The sequence below is a fragment of the Pristiophorus japonicus genome, chromosome 15 (assembly GCF_044704955.1).
Source record: "Pristiophorus japonicus isolate sPriJap1 chromosome 15, sPriJap1.hap1, whole genome shotgun sequence".
Classification (NCBI taxonomy): Eukaryota; Metazoa; Chordata; class Chondrichthyes; family Pristiophoridae; genus Pristiophorus; species Pristiophorus japonicus.
The window spans coordinates 81,892,525-81,904,791 of NC_091991.1; the positions used below are offsets into that span (position 1 = coordinate 81,892,525).

At 46.0% G+C, this 12,267-nt stretch overlaps 1 protein-coding gene across 13 annotated transcripts in view; it reads right to left on the reverse strand.

The window, feature by feature from the left end:
- Positions 1 to 12,267, reverse strand: part of nrcama (neuronal cell adhesion molecule a) — a 403,020-nt gene that overhangs the window by 328,256 nt on the left and 62,497 nt on the right. Inside the window, exon 1 of one of the 13 annotated variants that reach the window (XM_070900648.1) lies at positions 501 to 612. The exons of the other annotated variants lie outside the window; for them this stretch is intronic. The gene's annotated coding sequence lies outside the window, so the exon portion shown is untranslated. Of the gene's footprint in view, positions 1 to 500; positions 613 to 12,267 lie in introns of those variants that run through there. 13 annotated transcript variants of the gene reach the window in all.

Sequence of the window (12,267 nt, forward strand, 5' to 3'; positions counted from 1 at the left end):
TGGACCAAGACCAAGCTCTGTCAAGCCTGTGTGGTGGCTGGTGTGCAACGGTCACCACACGTTAAAAAAATCCACCACAGGCATCTTCCACCCTTCAGGATGTTGTTTGGGACTCCAAATATTAGGTCCTTCATTGAAACACCTGTGAACTCATCTCTTTTTTGGCGTGGAAGCAAGTCATCCTCACTTCGAGGGACTTATGATGATAATGACTAAAAGGGAGTATTTGACTTAAAGTTCTATCTAAAATAGTTGTGAACCTGTGGCAACCATGGCCCAGTGAGAGTCAGCGCCTGCAGGGAAGGAAGGTGGGAGCAAGCAGTTAACCAAAACGGCATTTAACTCCGACTCTTTTCAAATCCAAGACAAAACCTGTAAATGTAGCATTCCCTTCTTGCCCACCCTGTCCCCGCCACTGCACCCTGAGATGATATTTTTCTGTGACAGGAATGCTCCATGTCACTTGTGCAGACTAAAACCCCAAACTGGCTCTTAATTACCTCACGATGTTGCAAACGTATCATGACAGGCAAGAACTCGAGCAGGGGTATCGGGATTCACTCGGTCCACCCAGCGAGGGATGAAGACAGCACAGAGGAGCCCACTGCTCCCGGCCCCGACCCACTTCAAAAGGCAAGCTGAAAAGCACAGCGGCCGGCGGCCCAATCAGCTTGACTCGGATCTCCCAGGCTCCGCAGTCAGATTAAAGCCAGCTTTCAGGGGACAATGAGGGAACAGTTAAAAAGATTTTCCTGCCACATTTTCAAGTGGACAGATTCACAATCCCATTGACGAACTTTCCCGCTCGAGACTTTAGTGTACCCCCCTCACAATACCGTGCGTGAAGATATTCTGTTCTCTCAAAAATCACTTTCTCGCTGCCACTATCCATTGAGGACAACTGCTGGCTGTGAAGCCTGTGTCGCTGCAATGTTTTGGCCGCAATTACAGGCACGTCAAAACTCGGTGATTTTGGAATTAGATTCACTGACTTTAGTTTTAAAATGGAACCTGGCTTTTATGCATCTCACTCCTAAGTATAAGCTGTGGCTCAGTGGGCAGCACTCTCACCTGAGTCAGAAGGTTGTGGGTTCAAATCCCACTCCAGGGACTTCAGCACATAAATCTAGGCTGACACTCCAGTGCAGTGCTGAGGGAGTGCTGCACTGTCAGAGGTGCTGTCTTTCGGATGAGATGTTAGAGCGGATGGGGCCTTGGTTTCTCAGGTGAGCGTAACAGATCCCATAGCACTATTTCGAAGAAGAGCAGGGGAGTTATCCCAGTGTCCTGGCCAATATTTACCCCTCAATCAAAAAAACAGATTATCATATTGCAACTTGCTGTGTGCAAATTGGCTGCTGCATTTCCCACATTACAACAGTGACTACACTTCATTGGCTGTAAAGCACTTGGAGACATCTGGTGGTTGGAAAGGGCGCTATATAAATGCAAGTCTTTCTTTTCTAAATGCAGCTCCTGTACATTTAAACGGGCTTCACTCTCCTGGATGACAGATCTCACTCCTCGTGTTGCCCCAGTGAGGAGAGCGCTGATGAACAGGCAGCGGAGTGGTGAAGAAAGACATCTTTCTCCTCTCCTCCCCTCCCCGCATTTGCACAGTCTGTACCTAACCTCTAGACAGACCTTGAGGGTGGGAGGGTCAAGGGCAGAATGAAGACCGGAGACAAGTCAAGAAGATAAGCCCTCACCAACTGCCAGCTGGCATATACTTGGATCACCCAGGGACCGCGGGGTTGATGATTGCGATGGATGTTACACAACATGATGTGCGTCACACTCCATTCACTCAAGCCCAATTCCCCTCGCTGTGATGTTATCCACTCACACTTTCGGGAACTGCAATTCTAAAACCCTTCCTCCCTTCGTTATGCAAGGTGGCCTCTTAGACAAGCAAACAAACCTATCTCTGCAGAACTAGTGTCACAGGAACAACATTGGCGAATAGCACTTCCTGAAGAAGACATGTAAAGACAACCAGAACATGTCAGAACAGTGAATGTACAGAAGTAAACAGAATGATGCCCAGTGAATCATAATGCTTCAGCAGGTTAAATAGAGACACAGGAACAGGAGAAGGCCATTCCGCCCCTCAAGCTGGTTCCATCATTCAATTAGATCATGACTGATCTGCACCTCAGCTCCATTTGCCACCCCATTGCTTCGTATCCCTCGATACCTTTACCGAACAAAAATCTATCAAAATCAATACTCAAAATTTCAATTGACCCTCAGCGCGCGCGCGCGCGCGCGCGCTCGCTCGCTCTCTCTCTCTCTCTCTCTCTCTCGTGCACCATTGGGCGGCTTGTACGCTGGCACTGCATATTGCTACAGGCTGCTTAAATGCTGCCAGGAATTGCCTGCTCAACCTTAATTAACACCTGACCCTGCAAGAAATCTATTGGCCAACACTGATCAGGTGATAGCAGCAACTCCTGCAAAAAGTCAATTGGTCAGATGGAGATTTCATTCACACATGCTGATCTTTAAGTCTGTATCAATGACCATCAAAATGCAGCAAGGTCCAAGGCTGATGGCACATGGTGATAAGGACTGGGAGTGCCTCAACACTGAGCTTCAAGGATGTTAATACTGAATTATCAGAATATCAATCAGTGGAATGGACAGTGATCACATCAGTGTGATCTGGAATCCTGGTTTGAACAAGACTGCTTGTTTTTTGGATTTTAATGTTCGTTAATTTGTATTTTAAATGTGCTGACCGATACTGGCTAATTGCAGCGTCAGGTGTTAACCAATTGATTTCAGGTAAGCAGTTTCTGAAGGTCTTTATGTGGCTGCCTTAACAGGAAATTAAGTTACTGATTCTTGGGATAGGGGGGATTGTCCTATGAGGAGAGATTGAGTAGACTAGGCCTATATTCTCTAGAGTTTCGAAGAATGAGAGGTGATCTCATTGAAACATACAAAATTCTTACCTTGACAGGGAGGATGTTCCCACTGGCTAGGGAGTCTAGAACCACAGGGGTCACAGTCTCAGAATAAGGGGTCGGCCATTTTGGACTGAGTTGAGGAGAAAATTCTTCACTGAGGGTTGTGAATCTTTGGAATTCTCTACCCCAGAGGACTGTGGAGACTCAGTCATTGAGCATATTCAAGACAGAGATCGATAGATTTTTGGATATGAAGGGAATCAAGGGATATGGGGATAGTGCAGGAAAGTGGAGTTGAGGTAGAAGATCAGCCATGATCTTATTGAATGGCAGAGCAGGCTCAAGGGGACAAATGGCCTACTCCTCCTTTTAGTTTTTGTGTTCTTGTCGTCTTAAGTGGTGTTAATGCTTGGGCCTGAGTGTGGAGGAAGAATATCTCTTGAAAGGTCAACCAGAGTGTTGCAATTCCACCGGGAGAGAAAAGCATTTTTTTTGTTTTAAATATTTATATACACTACATCACTGTTGTGGTTTTGGTGCTCTTCCGCAATCCGCTTCACTGACCATCCTTCCAAAAGCACCATTTTACAATGAGATTTATTCTCCATTTAAAGTGTATTCTACTTCCTTCAGGAAACATCTCTGGGAAATATTTCAACTGATATGAACTTTTGGAAACCAAGCCAATACTCAGCCTCACAAAATGACAGTTTTTTAAGTTTGTTCTTGGGATGCTGGTAATGCTGGCAAGACAGTGTTTATTGGCCATTCCTAGTTCTCATGAAGGAAAGAAAGACTTGGATTTATATAGCGCCTTTCATGACCACCGGACGTCTCAAAGTGCTTTATAGCCAATTAAGTACTTTTGTCATGTAGTCACTGTTGTAATGTGGGAAAGGTGACAGTCAATTTGCGCACAGCAAGCTCCCACCGACAGCAATGTAATAATTACCAGATAATCTGTTTTAGTAATGTTGATTGAGGGATAAATGTTGGCCAAGGCACCAGGAATCACTCCCCTGCTCTTCTTCGAAATAGTGCCATAGGATCTTTTACATCTATCTGAGAGAGCAGACGGGGCCTCGGTTTAACATTTCATCCAAAAGACGGCACCTCTGACAGTGCAGCACTCCTTCTCCACTGCACTGGAGTGTCAGCCTAGATTTATGTGCTCAAGTCCCTGGAGTGGGACTTGAACCCACAACTTTTTGACTGAGGGCATTAAGCGCCAGCCATAGTGTGGGACTGGAGCCATGTAAAGGCTAGACCAGGTAGGCATGGCAGGTTTCCTTCACTGAAGGACATGAATAAACCAGTTGGGTTTTTAGGACTATCTGGCAGTTTTTGTGGTCATTTTTCTGACATCAGCCAGATTTCCAGATTTATTGAATTCAGTTTCACAACTTGCTATGGAGATTGTGACCTGGCCACCTCCTGGGGTCCTGTAGTACAATAGCCACTAGACTATCGCATCCAGTAATCAGCTGAAGATGTAGAATGTGCTGTGATTACCATGAACTCGGAACGTGCGAATGGCTGCTGCTTTCAACTATGTGATCTGTGTTTCAATCAAGCTCAGACTGAAGGGACCCTCTCTTTAACGGAAGTTAGGGTCCTTTAAGAAATGCATTCCACCTGCCCTCGATTTCATGTGGCAAAATTGCTTGTGATCTGCTGCTAAAATTCAGTCCTACTCCCACAGCCAAAGACGTAGGGTGTGCGAAATGGAAAACTCATACTGACGCAGTGTTCTCCTGAGATTGGTGAGCTTTGTAGTGTTGGTGCTAAACCTGTTTTGGAGAGCTTGCAGATGCCAAAAATGTTCCAATTAACAGCACAGGCAATGCTACCCCTAACCAAACACAAAAGGCAAAACATTTTAATGTATTTAGAATATGGACATCAATTTTGATATAGTGATATCCTGTCTTAGCATAAAAGGTGTGACAGCTTTGAGTTGAATGTGAAACATAAATCAAATGGACTGATGCTTTTCTGTGTTTGGCTCATGTACTGAGAAGCACATATGGTTTGTTAGCATCTTCATAGGAAACCAAAACCACTTCTCTCCAATACACATGATTAATGTTGCTGGCTGTAGCCCAGGAAAATACGACAAGGAGGTGGCACCAGTTTATTTTACCTCACTAGCGTGATTACATGCAAATTGTATTTACTATAGTGCAACTATTTAGCAATTATATTCTAGAATGCAACTAGCAGTCAGCTAATGACAAAGAGTGGGCACCTTATCCTGGTCATTCTTTCGGGCTAGTAACTTGACAAATCATTGGATCGAGTGTTGACATTGTGGAGCAGGAGCTACTAGTCGTAACTTGGCAACGATCAAGTGAGGTTTAAAAAAAGATGAGATGAAATGTGTACATTTTGTCAATCATTTAGACATTGCCCCTGGATTGTTAGATGCTACGCCTATACATAGGAACAGGAAGAGGCCATTCAGCCCCTCGAGCCTGCTCCGCCATTCAATTAGAACATGGCTGATCTGCACCTCAACCCCATTTATCCACCTACGCTCCATGTCCATGCATATACTTCCCAATCTCAGTATTGAAAGCTCCAACTGTCCCAGCATCCATACCTTCAGGAGGAAGAGAGTTCCAAGTTTCCGCTAGTCTTCGTGTGGAAAAAGTGCTTCTCGATTTCCCACTGGAACAGCCGAGCTCTAATTTTAAGATGATGCCCTTTGTTCTTGATTTCCCCACCCAACAGAGGAAATAGTTTCTCTTCGTCTACCCAATCGAATCCCTTTATCATTTTAAACACCTCGATCAGATCACTGCTCCAAGGTCTGTGCTCAGTGCTCCCCTCAGTCACAACATGGCTGAAATTCCCCTGGTGTTGTTCGGACAAGGACAACAAATCCAGAAACTGGTTCAAAAGATTCCTTGGGTTGGATATTCCGGTCCTTTGTGCTCGGGGTTTTGCCCCAGAGCGGTGTGAAAGGCGGCGGTGAGGTCCCCTGCGCCCCATCGCGATCCTCCGGTCTGGTTTTGCGACGGCGCTGAGCAGCACCGCCGGGGAGGGCTGTGCTGGGTGTGCAACGCCTCTCGGTTGCGACACCGGCGCGAGTTTGGACTTTTCCCCGGCCCGTCCACCTGGAAGTGCGCCAACAATGACCGCCCAGGAAATCAGAGCAGTCCAGCATAGCCGGCGGTGGTGATGAAGGTAAAGTACTCCGAAGGTAAGTGCGAGTGTTTGTTCCTTTAATGGTTTTAGCGATTTGTGTTGCGGTGGTGTGGGCAATGTTTTGGGAATGTTTTTGTGTGTTTGTTTAAGGATTTCCCCCCGTCCTCCCAAGGCCTTTCTCGGAGCACACATTTAGTTTGCGAGTTTTCCATTTTTGTGCTGCGCCCCCTGACACAAGGCCCAGATGCCCAAACTCCCTTACCAAAGCACAGACTATTCCGGCCAGTAAGTTTCCACCCCGCCTCCGTTTCCTTCCCGAAAACAGAAAAGCCTAAAATCCAGTCCCTTGACTGTCTCTCTCCTCCGCCCCTTTCCAAGTGACCTTTGTTGGGTTACAGTTGCACTGCCATCAGCCGCCGCCTTGTGCCTGAACCAAGCAGCTATTCTTTTGCTCGTGACTGTCAGCTGGCAACTTAGGAGCCGAGACCCTCACTGACTTTTTCCCTTCTCCGTATCCCGGAGGAGCTGAGGTTTTGCAGGTATCCTGGCTGAAATCGGCTCAATTAACACAGGAAGCAAACCCGGGACTTATTGGGCTGTGCGCTGCAACAGGCAATGTTTGCAGCCACTCGGCCATTACAGGAGCCTCTGATTTATTGAGTTCATTTATTTACCGGGCAAGTGGGTGGTCAACTGATACGATTGCCAATCAAATTGTCCCTAACCACTAATTCCTCCTATTAACAATGAAAGCTAATCAGCACAACACTATACCCTTACTCGGTCTGCTGGTGATCCAGCCTGTTGCGGCCAACTCTGAGCTAGATGTTCATTAACAGCAAAATGGTTGAAAGTATTTGGATCCAATGTGGCTCTCATTGTTGTCTTCTTGACTGCAGGCAGGGCAAGGACGAGCTGAAATATACGTGGGACAAGGGGCAAACCAGAGTACTCACAGTGAGGACAGTTAACATCACTGCCTTTACCTTTATCTACTCTGTTACATGCATGCTAACCTTGCCAACAGGAGATTCAGATGTGGCCAATGAATGCTAGTTGGACAATAAGAGAATGATTATTTATCCCACGCCAGACAGCTTTTACATACAGTTAACAACCAAAATGAGCAAGTGTCTCATGGTACACTGCACTGCATGTTCCAGAGTTTGAAGGCCCACTGGCTGCATTATGGACATCCAGAAGCTCACCAACTGAATCGTTAGTATGTCTTGAAAATAATGGAGAGTAGATGATTAGCCTGCATTTTGTTTGCAAGATCACCATTTGGCTGCATTAATAATGCAAATGGTTGCTAACTTCAATAATGTTCTTGCTATGTTGGGTTCCTTTTGAAGCTGTGCCTGGTCAATAATTCAATCTAGAGCCCAGAGTACAAACTTATTCCCTATAGTGGCTGTTGCTGGAAGGGTTTTTGTATGAGTAATCTGTGAACATCACGTAATAGGACATGGATCAATTAAAAATCATTGGCTAGCAAACAGGAGTTAATTAATTCTGAAACCCAACATCCTGGAAAAGTGCATCAACTTTAAACAGCAGTAATGGGAGCACTCAATTGAACAACAATGAACGATACAGTGGGTTTGTTAAAGAATGAGGACGTTTAGCTCATTAAAGCACAAGGGCGGGGAAATTCGGTGGGATAGTGCCCCTCGCGAGGGCGCTAACGGGTTTGCAGACCCGAGCGCCGTCATTATTGCCGCTCAGCAAATTCAGTGCGCCGGTACCGGTGGTGCGGAGGAATATCGCCCGGGAGCCCAACGCCCCGGTATCAACACGGAATCAAAGTTTGGTTTGTGCTGCACCCGTAGTGACCCCGCCAGAGAAAGCTGGCGTGCAGCGCTGTCCCGGGGACGCTGAGGGATGGAATGATTGCGTGAGGTCAGTGTGATTGCGGGGTTTTGTTTTGCGATTTAACTGCATTTGGGGTGTGTGTAATGGATCGAGAGTGTGTCTTGTGTTTTTTGTTCCAATTCTCTTTTTTTTTTGCAGGGAGGCCTCACTCAGGTTGCTACGAAGCTGGCAACGGGATATTCAGTTGCTCACCTGGCCTTGTGCCCTGAGAGAAATGTGGAACGCTTCCCTCAGCGCTACGCTCCACTCTCAGGGCGCAAACACTGAATTTTGTGGCTCCCGTCGCAAACCATTTCCCGGCACTAAATTTAGCGACCGCTCGACATTAGCGCCTCAAGAACCCTCCAAACGAATTTCTAGCCTAAGATGTTCAACCCCTATCCCCTCTTTTAGCAGATAACCTGCTGGCTGATTCATTATAGTCACTGCAGTGTTTAAAACACATAGCATGGTATGACTGAACCCCTGTGCAGTTTAAGACAGTGATTGTACAAATCGAGTCCAAGGGCCCAAAATTCCACATGGACTTTTTTTGGCACAGTTGTGGAGGTACGTCAGATTTTTTTTAGTGGCTGACTGCGGCAAAATAAAAGTTGCAAGTTTCACCGGCATAACCTTTCATTTTGCACCAGCGCAGATTGTCCTTAAGCTCTGTGGGTGGAGCTTACGGTCTGCGCTGAAAAACTGAGGTTGCCAGGGTAACGAGGGACACACTGAAGGACTGAGGCTGCAAAATGAAACATACAGGATGCAGCAAGACAGATGCAGGTACATATTACCATTAATAGATCTCTTCACTTCTGTCTATTGGAAGATTGTAGTGACAAACTATCATACTCTCATCTAAAATTAAATAAATATTACAAACGGGCCTAATAAAATGTAAGTCGTTCTGCACACAATTGCATATTAGGTTACGCTTTTTTGTAGGGTCCCTGTGCTGCTGCTATCCCGGGCCGAAAGGCCCCCCCGCCCGGTGCCATGTCTTCAGCTCCACTAAAACAATGGCATCTTCTCTGCGCCGATTTTCTTAAGTTCAGGTAAGGTTTTTCAGAACGGTGCACTGCACCGGTTTTGAAAACATTTCTAGTTGGCCAAACTCGCTTAAATGGGCAGAAATGGCACTGCCGACAGCCAGCGCCCCCAGTGATGTCAAAAACTCGGGAACTACAAAATTCAGCCCCAAGTCTGAAAGCGTTGTGCAATTGTGGTTTGTTTGCTGTTCAAGATCAGTTCTTGGTTCACAAGTCAACTATTTGCTGCTGATATGTCTACAACAAAGACGTTTTTTTTTTCTAAATCAATAAACAAGAGATTCTTTACAGTTCAGTTTAATTTCTATTTATAATCCCATTACCTAGAACGCTCGAGTCCTAGCAATACAATTTAAGAGTTAATAGATTGAACTCAATCATTTGAGGCACTGGAGACTGAGAGTACTGAAGCCAGCAAAGGCTAAACGAGCTCTCTGTCTCGCAGCTTCCAAATCGAATGCCACCACACGTCAGTGTCCACACCGGTGGGACTCCAGGGCCTACTGGGGCCCGAGCCGACAGCCTATTTCACCTTGAGGATTGTCTTACAAACCGACAACATGAGCAAGGGTGATCTCCGGGGGGGCACGGTGGGCAGCAAAGTCTGATTCGGATCTACGGGGAGTACAAATCCACAGAGTGGCTCCGCGTGTGAAAGGACAAAGAACTCGGCTGCAGAATTTACCTCAAGGAATCGTCGTGCGCAGAAGGAAGCCATTCGCCCATCATGCCTGTGCCGGCTCTTTGAAAGAGCTGTCCAATTAGTCCCACTCCACCTGATCTTTCCCCATTGCCCCACACCCAACATGGGAAGGATTCAGAAATCCTTTTGTTGGTTGCTGGAACAAAATAATAAAGTTTAATTGGGAGATAAAATTTGATCCACCCAGAGTGCTGGTTTGACTATCTTGATTTTAAAAAGCTTCAAATTAGACCGTGTGCTTCAGGACTGATTGCCTGATTATAGTGCCTTCTCTTCATTACCTCAGCACTCAGAACTACAATTATACATTACAGAATGCCAAGATATGTTAGCTTCTTTCAGATTCTATCTTTGCTATTCCCTTGCATTTTAATAACTATGTTTGATTAACAAAATTCAATCAGTTACCTAATAAAACATTTCATAATGCATTGTAATCTGTGGCTGTTTATTCCAAGAGTTCTGGTACATTGAGCAACCGTGCAGCAAATGCACGGATCAGAAGGATTCTGCAAGTTCATCAATCTATTAAGGGGCTAGATTTCACCTCTACCATCCCAGCAATTGTTTTCACTATTTCCACAGCTTCGCCTGTTGAAGAGGAAGGAAATTCCAGGGCCGATTTTGATTTCAAAATGCACTGTGTCCCCAGCTGAGGGTTACAAACCGCCCCACTACCCCCGCCCCCATCTTCAATACTTTTATAAACAAAAGTGTTCAAAGTAAGCTAAAGAAGACACGATCTTTTTACAATGTCCCTGTGATTTATCTCCAAGGTTGCTCACGCGAGTGTCCTGGAAATGAATCTTTCTTTCCTGGAGATTCCAGGGCAATCCTGGAGGGTTGGCAACCCTACCAGCTGATGGTTGACCCCACCATAAACTTATCCAAAACTCTGCTGCCTCTATAGGGCGACGGCTGTGAAGAGAATGACTGGATTGGACATCACCATCGTACAGGTCCCTGATTGGAGCGTGGGCTGGTACAGCAGGAGTGGCGAGAGATTGCAGAGCGATGTGATCGGGGCCCAGGAGAGGCGTGAGTTACGGGACCCAGAAGAGGCGAGGGCCCAGGGGTAGCACGGGCCAGCCCACAATGCAACATGTGTGCACTAGGTCTGTGCAGCAGAGCTGGTCTCCAGTCGTCTTGGTCTCCAGTAATCCTTGCCACTGGGCCAAGACCTAGCTCTGTCAAGCCCATGTGGTGGTTGGTGTGCAACGGTCACCACACGTTTAAAAAATCCACGCACAGGCATCTTCCACCCTTCAACATGTAGTTCGGGACCTGGAATATTAGGTCCTTCATTGAAACACCTATGAGCTCATCCCTTTTTGGCATGGAAGCAAATCATCCTCGATACGAGGGACCACCTATGTTGGACAGGTTAGATGCAGGAAGAATGTTCCCGATGTTGGGGAAGTCCAGAACCAGGGGTCACAGTCTAAAGATAAGGGGTAAGCCATAAATGACCGAGATGAGGAGGAACTTTTTCACCCAGAGAGTTGTGAACCTGTGGAATTCTCTACCACAGAAAGTTATTGAGTCCAGTTCATTGGACATATTCAAAAGAGAGTTAGATGTGGCCCTTATGGCTAAAGGGATGAAGGGACATGGAGAGAAGGCAGGAGTGGGGTACTGAGGTTGAATGATCAGCCATGACCATATTGAATGGCGGTGCAGGCTCGAAGGGCCGAATGGCCTGCTCCTGCACCTATTTTTCTATATTTCTATGAATTTGCACCAAGTCCAGTTCACCCATTACCCTGTTCTCAGACCGACATTGGCTGGCAGTCTGGCAATGCCTCAATATTAAAATTGTCATCTTTGTTTTCAAATCCCTCCATGGCCTCGCCCCTCCATATCCCTATCTTTCTAAATTCCTACAACCCTTTGAGATCTCTGTGCTCCACCAATTCGCCCCCTTTGTTAATCGTTCCACCATTGACAGCCGTGCCTTCAGCTGCCTGGGCCCTAAGCGATAGAATTCCTTCCCTAAACCTCTCCGCCTCTCTATCTATCTCTCCTCCTTTTAAGACACTCCTTAAAACTTACCTCTTTGACCAAGCTTTTGGTTACCTGTCCTAATATCTCAACTGCAAACAACCACCTGCATTTATATTGCACCTTTAACGTAGCAAAATGTATCAAAGCGCTTAACAACAGCATTATTAATAAAAAAATGTTGACACATAGCCACAGAAGGAGATATCAGATATTTGTGGCTTGTTGTCAAAGTTTGTTTGATAACGCTCCTATGAAGCACCTTGGAACATTTTACTACATTAAAGGTGCTATATAAATGCAGGTTGTTGTTGGTGGTGCGAGTCCCTCTGAAATCATCGGCCTCAAGCTGCTTTAAATGGAGTCACTTTGGGACACCTACACGTTGGTGATGTAATAAAGGAGCCTGGCAGTGAAGAGATGTGACCTGATGGTTTCCATGGAGACCAGAGAGGAGATATTTGATGCTCTCAACCATGAAATAATATTACATGATTTTCTTTCTCCCAATACAAAATGCATTTGGGATAACCATCTGTGGCTAACTAAGGAAATAAGGGAGGGTATCAAGTTGAAAACAAAGGCATACAAT